Below are 12,353 nucleotides of genomic sequence, written 5' to 3' on the forward strand. Positions count from 1 at the left end.
GTTGCTGAAAATCAAAGGCTGACGACATTTGTGATAGGCCATAAGACTTGTGATAAGTCATCACAAATATCATCACTGGGGGCCTGGAATTGATGGATTTCTACCTAAGGTTGATGACATTCATGACAAGTTATCACACTTGTGATAACTTATAAGAAATATCATCACTGGGGGCTGGATTCTGCCTAAGGCTGACAACATTCATGATAAGTCGTCACACTGGTGATAAGTTATCATGAATGTCATCACTCAGTTTTCCATACAATATCAATTTTGCCTAAATCCGATACCGGAGCAATAGCCTACCAATATCACGCTTGTAAACTTATGTTTCTAAACCATGAGAATCAAATTTATACTTAAAAAGGCTCAACATCTTTGATCAAACTCCTTAACTTAGCTATCAAGAACATTACTCATTATCTAACTAGTCTTTCTCCACCTAATATCTCAACGGTACCACTGACTCCACAACATGCAATAATCCTAAAAAAAAAAATAATGCAGACCCTTAGCACCTTGGGCGTACTTCTGCATTATACATACAACGTCAAACTTGTTTACTTATCAAGTAAACTTATGCTCTTGCATACACTGTTCAAGCCTATTATATCACTTCATTACTAACTCAATCCTATGCACAAGATTTGGCTATAAATATAGTTAGTGAATTGCTCTTACTACTTTTCTTGTAATTACACCTCTAAACCCTTAGTTTCAACCCACACAAAAATAACAAGATGCACAAGAAGTTGCTAGTGAATCGAAATAGGCCTCATACAGCTTCACTAGACTTTGATTTTTCAACAAAACAATGATAACAAGGTTACAAGAGATATAAACTTGAGACACAATATTCAATAATCTAAGAATACACATCTTATTCTATCTTACTTGCATGACTCATAAGAGTGAGGACATAACTCTGATCTTGAGAGACTTATAACACACTAGAATGCTACTCTCAAGCTGCTTTGTGTGACTTTTGAAGCTTCTTGCTAGCCAATCTGAGAGCGTTATCTGGGGAGGAGCTGAAACTTACTAATCATGCCATCTCAAGAATAATACATGGATAGGGAAGTATAGCTTTTCATTATAGATTCTGAGGAGAAATCTGGAAGTAAATCTAACTTCAGCTTAGTACACAACTTTTATGAATCATGAATAAAGCACTTCAATCATCGGAACTCAAAAGCACTGATGGGATACTTTATAGATCGCTTACAATTCAATAACTATCTATGGAGACTATTTGAGAAAACACTATCTGTAAAGATTTAAGCTTGACTGTTTTTGATAACTTGAAAATAAGACAGAGATGGCTCGGATAGAGTAAGTTAAGAATCTGTATAAGTTTCTTAAAGAACATTTCTATAGCACGATCTGAGACTTGAAAGAATGGAGACATTTTCTAAATGCCTTGTAGCCTCACAAAGAAAAGTATAGACATCTCCGTACCATTCTGCAAGACTCTACTCGATATGACTTCACAGATACCCTAGGACACTTGAATTCTGGGCTCTGATACCAAGTTTATAATGCCCTAGAAACGGGTCCCGAGATGTCACATGGTGCTTAGGGTCATAAGTGACCCCAAACTAACCCTTCTACTGGTATAACTTATAAGTAACTGAATAAAAAGTATAAATCTATACAAATTAGTGGAAAACAACTCTTTTCTGAATTTGATCAATACAAAACTGAATTTACAAGATTTCAACTCTGCTTTACAAATAAAAACTGAAACTAAATACATCAACTTCAACTGACTGTCTATGAAGCCTCTACTAGTATTGACTTTAGATAGCCAGGTCATGACTCCCAACTATCCCAACTCAATACAACTGAAATAGAAAAATAAAGAAATTCTCAAACTGTCTATCTAGCTCAAAGCCTTGAATCAAAAGGATTCATTACCTGCTAACTGGAAGCTATGAGCTGACTGAATCTAAATGTGCATATTAAGTCTTGTACCTACATTATGAGACAATGTAGCACATAGACGTATATATGGATCAACACTTTGGAAATGCACTGAGTATATTGGGGTGCATGCAATTAAGTAATCAATATCATAAATCCTTATAGAAAACATACATGCTAGTATAAATGACTCACATAGCTTGAATTAAAACCATCATAATCATGAATAACAAAACAGGTAATGTAAATCACGTGAGTCATTGCACTTCATTCTAAATCTGCATTCTTTCTTTAGTCTCAAACTTATAAGACAGATAAAGTCTTAAAAGAACATCTTTCAGAGCATACATTTTAATCTCATGAAAACTAGGAACTTTTTTGGAAATTTAAAGATTTTGACATTTAAGAGCCTTAGAAATCTTGGACTCACAACTTTCAAAATACATGTATCTTACATAGAGTGGGGGACTACATTGGGAGTTTCTTCTAACCGACATAAACCATGTGATCTACATAGAGTCCAACATCTTACGCACGTTGGGAAGAGCTGTTCTATCCATTCCATCGGATAGAACGTTAACTTTAGTAATCACTATCTTAACCTACTTGGGGTAAATAAAAAACCTATGGGGGCACATAGTTCTGGGGCATGAGACCTCGGAATCAAGCCCAACTCGGTGCTAAATACTACTCCCTTACATAGCTTAGAACTTAAGAAAATCCACCTTAAAAACATTTCAACGATATGTGATGGGAGCCAAAATGCATCCTCTCTACCTCAAAATCAAGGATGTTGATTTCTTTCTTAACTTAGGATCAAAATTCACTTCTTTCTTGAAATCTTGATAGACTTATCGTGAATAAGATTTAAAGTCTCAATAACATAGAAATACATGTACTCTTCTTGAAACACTTTAAAAAGTATCAATAAGTCATTCTCAAAGACTCACAATTTCACAATAAGGCTCAATTCATGACAACAAATCTTGGAAATTTTTGAAAATATGATATCAATATAGGAATGTGCAATTTATGTCATGAACTCTCAATTTATATCATAATTAAATAAGATAATCATGCAATTCAAGACTTGAACAATTCCATAATCTCATAAACTTGAAATGTAGCAAAATAATATGAATTCATCTTGGAAATACAAAATTCTTTAAGAAAAACTAAAACTTTTGGGCACAAAAAAGAAAGGATGTTCTTGTTCAAAACCCACATACCTTAAACTTGGAGCTTTTGGATGACTTCAAAAATTTCGGAAGGTTATTCACAAACTATTAGGTGTCCCTCATAGCCCTCTTAACGGGGAATTTAAATATGTAAGAATTATCGAATTCTTACGGTTGAATCTCTAGATAATTTGGTTTTTATGTTGAAACCCTAAACTTGTGGTTGAAGGTGTGCAGAGAATTTTGAGATGTTTAACTAAAGAGAATGGAATATAATACACTCCTTGAGGGTTATAAGTCGTGGGAAGTGAAGGAAAAAGACCAAAATACCCTTAGTAAACTGCTTCCTAGTTGCTGAAAATCTATGGCTGACGATATTTGTGGTAGGCCGTCAGACTTGTAATAAGTCGTCATAAATGTCATTACTGGGGGGCTGGAATTGATGGATTTCTGCCTAAGGCTGACGACATTCGTGATAAGTCATCACACTTGTGATACTTATCAAAAATGTCATCACTGGGGGCTGGATTCTGCCTAAGGATGACGAAATTCGTGATAAGTCGCCACACTTGTGATAAGTTATCACGAATATTGTCACTCAGTTTTCCAGGATGACATGCTGGAGTAAAATGGGCATAACTCTTTTCTTCGGTATCGTATTTAGGCGAAATTGATATTTTTAGAAAGATAATTCGAAGAGATTTCATTTGATATATAGTAGGACATCCAGTTCATCATATAAAAGGAGTTATGGTCGATTTAAGTCGACTCAAGTTTCGACGCTCACTAAAACTCGAACGACAAGAAAGGTTTCAACTTGACCTTTAGTTAGGGGATCTCTATGATCACAATTCATGATCAAATAGGTTCCCACACTACATAATTGATTAACATACCAAATTTGCATAGGATTTATGGCTTTTGAAACATCTACACGTAGAAATGACGGTTTTCGTTCTAGCCCAAAATGCGGGGTGTTACAGAAAATGATAGATATAAGCAAGAAGAAAGTTGAAAATAATAACTATATGGTTGGAAATTGGAAGAAAATTAATCTGTTATGAAGGGCTGAGCAATCTGTTGAGTAGTTTTTGTTTGTATTATAAAGTGAAAAGAAGAAGAGAAAGAAAGAAATTTGAAAAGATGAAACGTTTTTCTCAATTAGATGAAATAGTTTGAAAAATGATTGACCCCTTGTATTTTTACTATGCATTAATTATTGGTTCATTTGTATTTGGGAAAGGAATGACAAGTTTTGAAAATGTTAATTTGGTCCCAATTGATCATAGATTATCTTAATTATTTTTTTAAAAGGGATAAATTTAAGTGTTTGATAATAAATAAAATTAATTTCACTAATATTAGTTTTCTGTTATTAAGTTAACTTGGAACTTAAATGAATTTAATATTAATTTTAATACTAATTACATGTTTATACCTGTTTGATAATTTCCAACAAATAAAAATATTTATTCCAACATATTACTTATCTGTTGCCATAGATGAGTAATACATTGGAAATGACCAAATAGATAAAATAATCTATTGCAACAGATGAATCATCTATTGCAACAGATAAGTAATATGTAGGAAATGACCAAACAGATAAAATCAGCTGTTGCAACGTATGAGTCATTTGTTACAATAAATGAGTATATCTATTTGATAATTTCCAACAAATATGTCATCTGTTGTAACATATTGATCATCTATTATAATATATGTATATAATTGTTCAATAATTTTCAATAGATGTTTTCATCTGTTGCAATAGATTAGTCCTCTATTTATTCAAATAAATGCATTATTTGTAATAACTAAATTTATTTATCTAGAATTAAAGATGATCATGTAATTGCAATAGTTGATTATTATATACAATGAGATCAGTTGAACTTATAAAATCATCCTTAATCATAGCTAAATCAATTTAGTTATTTTAAATAATGGAAATTGGTCAATTGATAACTCTACTCAGGACGAACACAATAGTTGATCATGTAATTGCAATGAGATCAATTGAAATTGTAGTTGAACTTATCAACTCATACTTAGTCATAGCTAAATCAATATAGTCATTTCAAATAATGGCTTGATTTGAATCATTTCAAGTGAAATTGGTCAATTGATAACTCTACTCGGGACGAACACAATAGTTGATCATGTAACTGTAATGAGATCAACTAAAATTGTAGTTCAACTTATCAAATTATCCTTAATCATATCTAAATACCTTTATTCATTTCAAATAATGACTTGATTTGAATCATTTCATGAAAAAATAGTCAATTGATAACTCTACTCAGGACGAACATAATAGTTGATCATATAACTGCAATAAGATCAATTGAAATTGTAGTTCAAATTATCAACTCATCCTTAATCATAGAAAATCAGTTTATTCATTTTAAATAATGACTTGATTTGAATTATTTAAAGTGAAACTGATCAATTAATAACTCTACTCAGGACGAACACCATAGTTGATCATGTAACTGCAATGAGATCAACTGAAATTGTAGTTTAACTTATCCACTCATACTTAATAATAGCTAAATCAATTTAGTCATTTTAAATAATGGCTTAATTTGAATCATTTAAAGTGAAATTGGTCAATTCATAACTCTACTCAGGACGAACACAATAGTTGATCATGTAACTACAATGAGATCAACTGAAATTGTTGTTCAACTTATCAACTCATCCTTAATAATAGCTAAATCAATTTAGTCATTTCAAATAATGGTTTGATTTGAATAAATAGAGGACTAATCTGTTGTAATAGATGACACATCTATTGAAAATTATCAATAATTGTAGATATTTATTAAAATAGATGTTCAACTTGTTGCAACAAATGACCTATCTATTGAAAATTCTCAAACAAATATTGAAATCTGTTCCAACAGATGACTTATCTACTGGAAATTATCAAATAAATGTTGCCATTTGTTGTTACAGATGACTTATCTATTGGAAATTATAATGTAGATATTGACATCTGTTGCAACAGATGACTTATCTGTTGGAAGATCTTTTTTTATGTTAAAGAAATTTTCAGTCTAAAATAAAAAAATAAAAAATACTAAGGAGGTCAAACGTTTTTTGTATAACTCAAAAATCTCCTTCTTGTGTTGTCCTATCTTGTCTTTTCAATGTTACCGTCACCGTCTCCTCTTTCTCCTCAAAGTGTTCACCACCATAAATTAATGAATAGTTAAACCCATCTTTAGAATTGCCTCTCCTTCAACCATAAAATAATCCTCTCTCTTCTTTCTCTTTCTCTCATCTTTAGGGTAATCCGATCCGTCTCCTCTTTCGTCCTAGGATCCTTTCGGATCTCATCCAGTCTATATCTTTTCTCCTCTTTTGCATGAAATTAGTGTTTGTATCCCTTTGCTTTTGACATGAAAGGTATGGTTCACTATTAAATCTGGACTCTCTACTATTATTCTTGCCTTCTCGTCTTCTTCTTTTCTCGTTTTATCAAAATTTTCATGTTTTCTTTGATGAAAATCAAAGTTGTGTATATCATATTTTTATATTAGTTATTTACATATTTTGTTTTTATTTATTTACTCATTACCCATATTATATTTATCAAAAAAATTAAAGGAAAGGTGTTTTTTAAGTCTTGAATGAATGAGCCATTTTTTTAATTAAATAATCGAAAAAGCTATAACCCTTGAGTTATTACAATAGATGGTTAATTTGTTACAATAGATTGGTCATCTGTTTAAAGAACTCAAAACCTGGATTGAGTTCTTCCAACAGATGGCCCATCTGTTGCAACATTAGTCACCTATTGGGAGAACTTAAAAAGCCCTTTCGGCAGTATCGGTGTTGTTTGTTTCTTTATTATTGATGTTGTTGTTGATATTATTTTTATTGGTGTTGGTGTTGGTGTTGGGGAGCTGCTGAAGAACATGTAGTGAATCTGATGAAATTGACATAAAAAATGGAAAAACTAAATTAGCTGCAAAAATGAAAGTGTATCCAAAAATAAAAATCCATCCCTCGTTGAGAAAAAAATGGTAAAGTGGAATGGAGCTGTGCACTTTGCCAGGAACTATGACTAGATAGCATGGTCTGAATGATCAACTTCAAAGAAAGAAAAACAAGTCCAAAAAAGCCGCTTTGCAAGACCGATGGACGAGAAGATGTATAGTTAAGAATAAAACTTGCACCAAGAACTGCTGAAGTTAAAATAAGGGATCAAGCCAAGGTGGCAATTTTTGAAGTTAAAACTTGCGTCCTATGCCTTCTGTTTGTGGTTCTGGTCACGTCAATTGCGGTGGAAATAAAAAGGCATGGGATTTCTGCTGAACTTCAGACCTTTTTGTTTCCACTACTATTGACCTGATCAGAACCATAAACAAAAGGCATGGAATGTAATTTTAACTTCAGAAATTACCGCTTTGGCTTGATCCCTTATTTTAACTTCAGCAGTTTTTGGTGCAAGTTTCATTCTTAACTATACATCTTCCCATCCCTCGGTGCTTTCAAATCGGCTTTCTTGGACTTGTTTTTGTTTCTTTGGTTCAGACCACGCTAACTAGTCACAGTTACCTAGGAAAGTGTACAACTCCAGTCCAGTTTACCTTAATTCTTTTAAACAACGACTAGCAAATTTTCATTTTGGATACACTTTTATATTTGTAGCTCATTCAGATTTTTCATTTTTCAAGTCAATTTCATTGGCTAGATTCGCTACAAATTTCTTGCTTGCTACCCTGTGCTTCTTATTTAATAAGGTCTAAGATGATATAGTACTAAACAACTCCCTTTTCCCTCACAAGTTTTCTCCTACAACATGTTCTTCTGTATAATCATCATACCGAGCAATCCATCTATATAAATTTGGACCAGGGGAATTTCTATTGGTTTTCCATTCTTGTTTGCTGAACTGGGAGGCTTTGAAGGACTTCTCAAACTCCATTGCACCATTAAACCAGTCAAATCACTATCGAATTTCTACACTACCATCAAATATTGATCCATTCTCAAAATTTAATGTATAAATATGAGCAAAATTGTCATTAACTTGTAATAGGGTATCGATTCCATCTTTATGGTCCCTCAACCATATAAGTTTGCACTAATCAAACTTAACTGTAAAATGTAGGATCTTGTTTGAAGGATCAATGCCTAATAAAAATTGCATTCACAAAATTATTGTACTTTATGTGTGTTGTCACGATAACCTGATTAGTAATATATAACTCCTACACATGAAAGTGGATCCATCTATCTGCATGCACCTTATTCTTTCTACCATATCTTCAAACAATGTTTTATCTTTAATTCCCATTATGAAGTAGTGTACAAAACTCTAGAGGCTCAAAGGGTAAAGATCATCAAAACCTTTATTCTTAATCTTCTAGGAAGGGTAACAACAATCTCAAAAACTAAAAACCTGATCGAGAGAAATCCTTGCTGCTACTGGATTGAGTTCTTCCAACAGATGACCCATCTGTTGCAACCAATAGGAAATCTATTGGAAGAACTCAGTCCAATAGCAAAGGTTTTTAGTAGTCCCAACAGATAACCAATCTATTATGATAAATTGGCCATATGTTGGAAGAACTAAATCTAGGTTTTGTGTTCTTCCAACAGATGACCAATCTGTTGCACTATATGATCCATTCGTTGAAAAAACTGACTAAAAATGGTTATTAATAAAAAAATGTTATTGAATAGGTGAAAATTCATAACTTTTGATTATTCAATAAAGAAAAATGATTCGTAAATAAATAATAAGGAAATAAATGATAAACACAATCAAAAACTGTAAAAAATGGTTATTTAATTTTAATAACTAATGTTAGAATTAAAAAGGTGAAAAATCATGACTTTTCACCTTTTTTGTATTTAAATCTTTTTTTTAATTTAAATAATTGAAAAATCATCAGTTTGATTTAATTAAGGGATATAATTATTAAAAAAAGGGTGAACAGTCGTGACTTTTTGTGGCACATTCAAAACAGTTGATGAATTGAATTTCCCATCTGTTGCAACTAATAAATCAACTGTTAGAAGAAATCAAAACAACTCTTCCAATAGATGACCCATCTATTGCAACATATAGATCACCTATTGGAAGAAGTTCAACCATTAGCAAGACTGCCTTGATTTCTTCTAACATATATCCCATCTATTGCGATAGATGGGTAATCTGTTGTAAGAGATGGACCATCTGTTGGAAGAACACAATAAAAATAGTTATTAATAAAAAAATGATTATTAAAAAGTTGAAAAGTCATGAATTTTTGATTATTTAATTAAGAAATATGATTACTTAATTTTAAGAGCTAATATTAATATTAAAAAGGTAAAAATCCATGACTTTCCACTACTTTATTTAAGTAACCCAAAAGTCTCCAGTTTGATTTAAATAATTGAAAAGTCACCAGTTTGATTTAGTTAATGCATATGATTAATAATAGGGAGGTGAACAGTCGTGACTTTTTGCTAACATGTTCAAATTCAATCCTCTATAAATAGGTCCCTCCTTACTCGTCTAGTCTACCCCGCCTTATTTATTTCTTGCATCTTGTCTTTCATAAAAATACCATTGCATTTTCAACCACTTCTCTTCAAAGAGCAGATTCCTTTTTTTTTCTGTTGAGGTATGTTTTTTTTGTAAAACTACTAGTTGGTAGTATACGTTGTACTACATTTAGAATCTTTTCTTTTCTTTAGTGTTTTAATATTTTTGTTAATGCCTGCGTGTTCTAGATATGGTTGATCTGGTTCGGGACATTACAATTTTGTGTGACACTATGTGGGAACTTCAAAGGAAGATTAATGAACTCAAGTGGGAGTTGGGCACCACGAGAGAAAATGTACTTCGTGAGATTTGAAGGCTGAGGAGGGCGCTGCTTCTTCCTATTTGACGATTGGTCGATTGACAATGATATTTTTCATAATAATAATAATAATAATTAAGTTATTTTTTTTATTTTAGTGTATGTGTTTTGTTTTATTTTGTTTTTATACTTTTGTATGTAATGAATGAAAAAAATCTATGTTTGGTCAGACTTTGACTTTATTTCTTATTTAATTTTCATTCTATCTATTTCTTTTTCTTAACAAGTTGAGGGTTGGAGGTAGGTTCGGGCGTTTGACATAATTTTGAATCCAGTACAATAGCAAGAGTTTTGATTTCTTCCAACAGATGGATCATTTGTTGAAATAGATTGACTATCTATTGGAAGAACACAAATTAGTGGCAAGAATTGTATTATGTTCTTTCAACAGATCTGTTGCAATAGATTTGCCATCTGTTGGAACAACATACTCCAACAATAAGAGTTTTGAGTTTTTCCAATATAGTACTCATCTGTTTCAATAGATTGGTTATTTGTTGGTTGAACACAATCTAGATTGATGACCTGTATTGTGTTCTTCTAGCAAATGTCCATCTGTTGCGACAGATGGGTAATCTGCTAAAAATATTTTTGTAGTGTGTTGTATTTAGTTTCTGTTACCTTTTTTTTTGATGCACAAGTTAATAAAAATATATTTTATATAATAAATAATAACATTTACATTTCCAACAATGAGTTAAACTTATCAATGTCCATAACAAACAACAACACAAGTTTACTATTATAATGATCATGGTGCATTATGGTTAAGGCATATAGTTCTTTTGTGGCCAACGTTCTTACATATGGAGCACTTGTTTTTCTTGATAAAAATAATTTTCCAACTCCACGCCTCCTCTTATATCACCTTATTCTTGATTTGATAGTGCTTGGGTCATTATATGGAGAAGGTAATAATTTTTCAAAAATCTTTACAGAAACAACCTAAGATTTTTCAGGAGAAACCAAATTAATATTCTCACACTATGCCATTATATATATATTCACCAAATAATATGAATACGAGTACTATTAAATTTGATTTGCATGTTGTGCACCATATTGGGCTTGAAGCATTGCCATAGCATGTGGACAAGGTTTTTTATCCAAGTCAAAAACTCTACATATACAAGATCTTCTTTGAATATCGACTGTGGCAACATCACCATGACCGTTAATACTGAACTTGTAATCTTCTATTTGATGAGCAAATAACCTAATCCCTAAACTAATGTTCATTGATATTTTCTTTTTTCTTCTAGAAAAAGTTTTTTTCTTGTGTTTGCAAAATGCATACGTATTTCATGAAATAATTGACATACCTCTTATTTATTTTATTAAATATCGCTACAATGGAAAATTCTCTTTTAACGCCAAACAGTGAATTCAATAATTCAGCTATTTTTGTTGTCATAATATTATGCCTATACAAGAAAATCACTTAGTACGACATCATACAGTATTACAAAGTTGTAAGGCAAACAAGACATTAAATTCATAAGAATATACCTATTTGCCGGACAAAATGCTTGGCTTCATCTCTCAAAACTGACATGTTTGAGATATTGAGCTGCCTTGGGATGCATATCCCTTAATTGATTGAAATGGTCAAAAAACTCAGCTCCATTATATAGTTTAGGTACTCTATAAAAAAGAGTCACAACCCTTTTGTTGTGAAAGTTGTTTCAAATATTTTCTCCAAGATGCCTCATGCAACAACCAAAGTAAGCTGAAGTGAAGAAAATTGAACCCATCTTTTGGATACTTGGACACCTATCCAAAATTATACATAACTCTTTGGTATCATATACACAGCTTTACACTTGTTCAAAAAAATATGCATATGAGGTATCACATTCCTTGTACACTATATAAAAAGAGACAAGAAAGATGTGACTCTTGACATCCCGTGCCATCATCGATATCAAAACTTCTCCATACCTGCTCCTAAAAAAAGTCCCATAGACGGCTATGACTTTTCTCAATTGTCTAAAACCATTAATTCAAGCACTATAGGATATAAAAAAGTACTTGAACCTTCCATTTTCATCAACATGCGACGCCTTCTTACTTTTGGGATTTGTGGACTCAAGCATGTAACACTAGGCATCAAGGACTACATACTCATGCTCATGTGTCCCCCTAACCAAGTCCTTGGCAATCCTAATGGCCATATAAATCTTCTAAGACCTAACCATAACACCTAGTTCGGTATGGAGTTGATTGGACATATCACCTATAGAAGGGCCTTTGCCATTAGGGAATCTAGTTTTGAAATATTTCCTGAGGCCTTTGCCGTGGATGAGGATTATGGCTCATAATATACTCCAAACTGTATATGTGATAATTTTCATAAACATTAATGACGAATCTATCACAACTT

At 32.1% G+C, this 12,353-nt stretch overlaps 1 pseudogene; it reads right to left on the reverse strand.

Annotated features, from left to right (window-relative positions):
* LOC107844528 overlaps positions 1-7,569 on the reverse strand; it is a 29,175-nt pseudogene extending 21,606 nt beyond the window's left edge.
* Between the last annotated feature and the right edge of the window lie 4,784 nt (positions 7,570-12,353).

Source organism: Capsicum annuum, chromosome 5 (assembly GCF_002878395.1).
Source record: "Capsicum annuum cultivar UCD-10X-F1 chromosome 5, UCD10Xv1.1, whole genome shotgun sequence".
In the NCBI taxonomy this organism is placed as follows: Eukaryota; Viridiplantae; Streptophyta; class Magnoliopsida; order Solanales; family Solanaceae; genus Capsicum; species Capsicum annuum.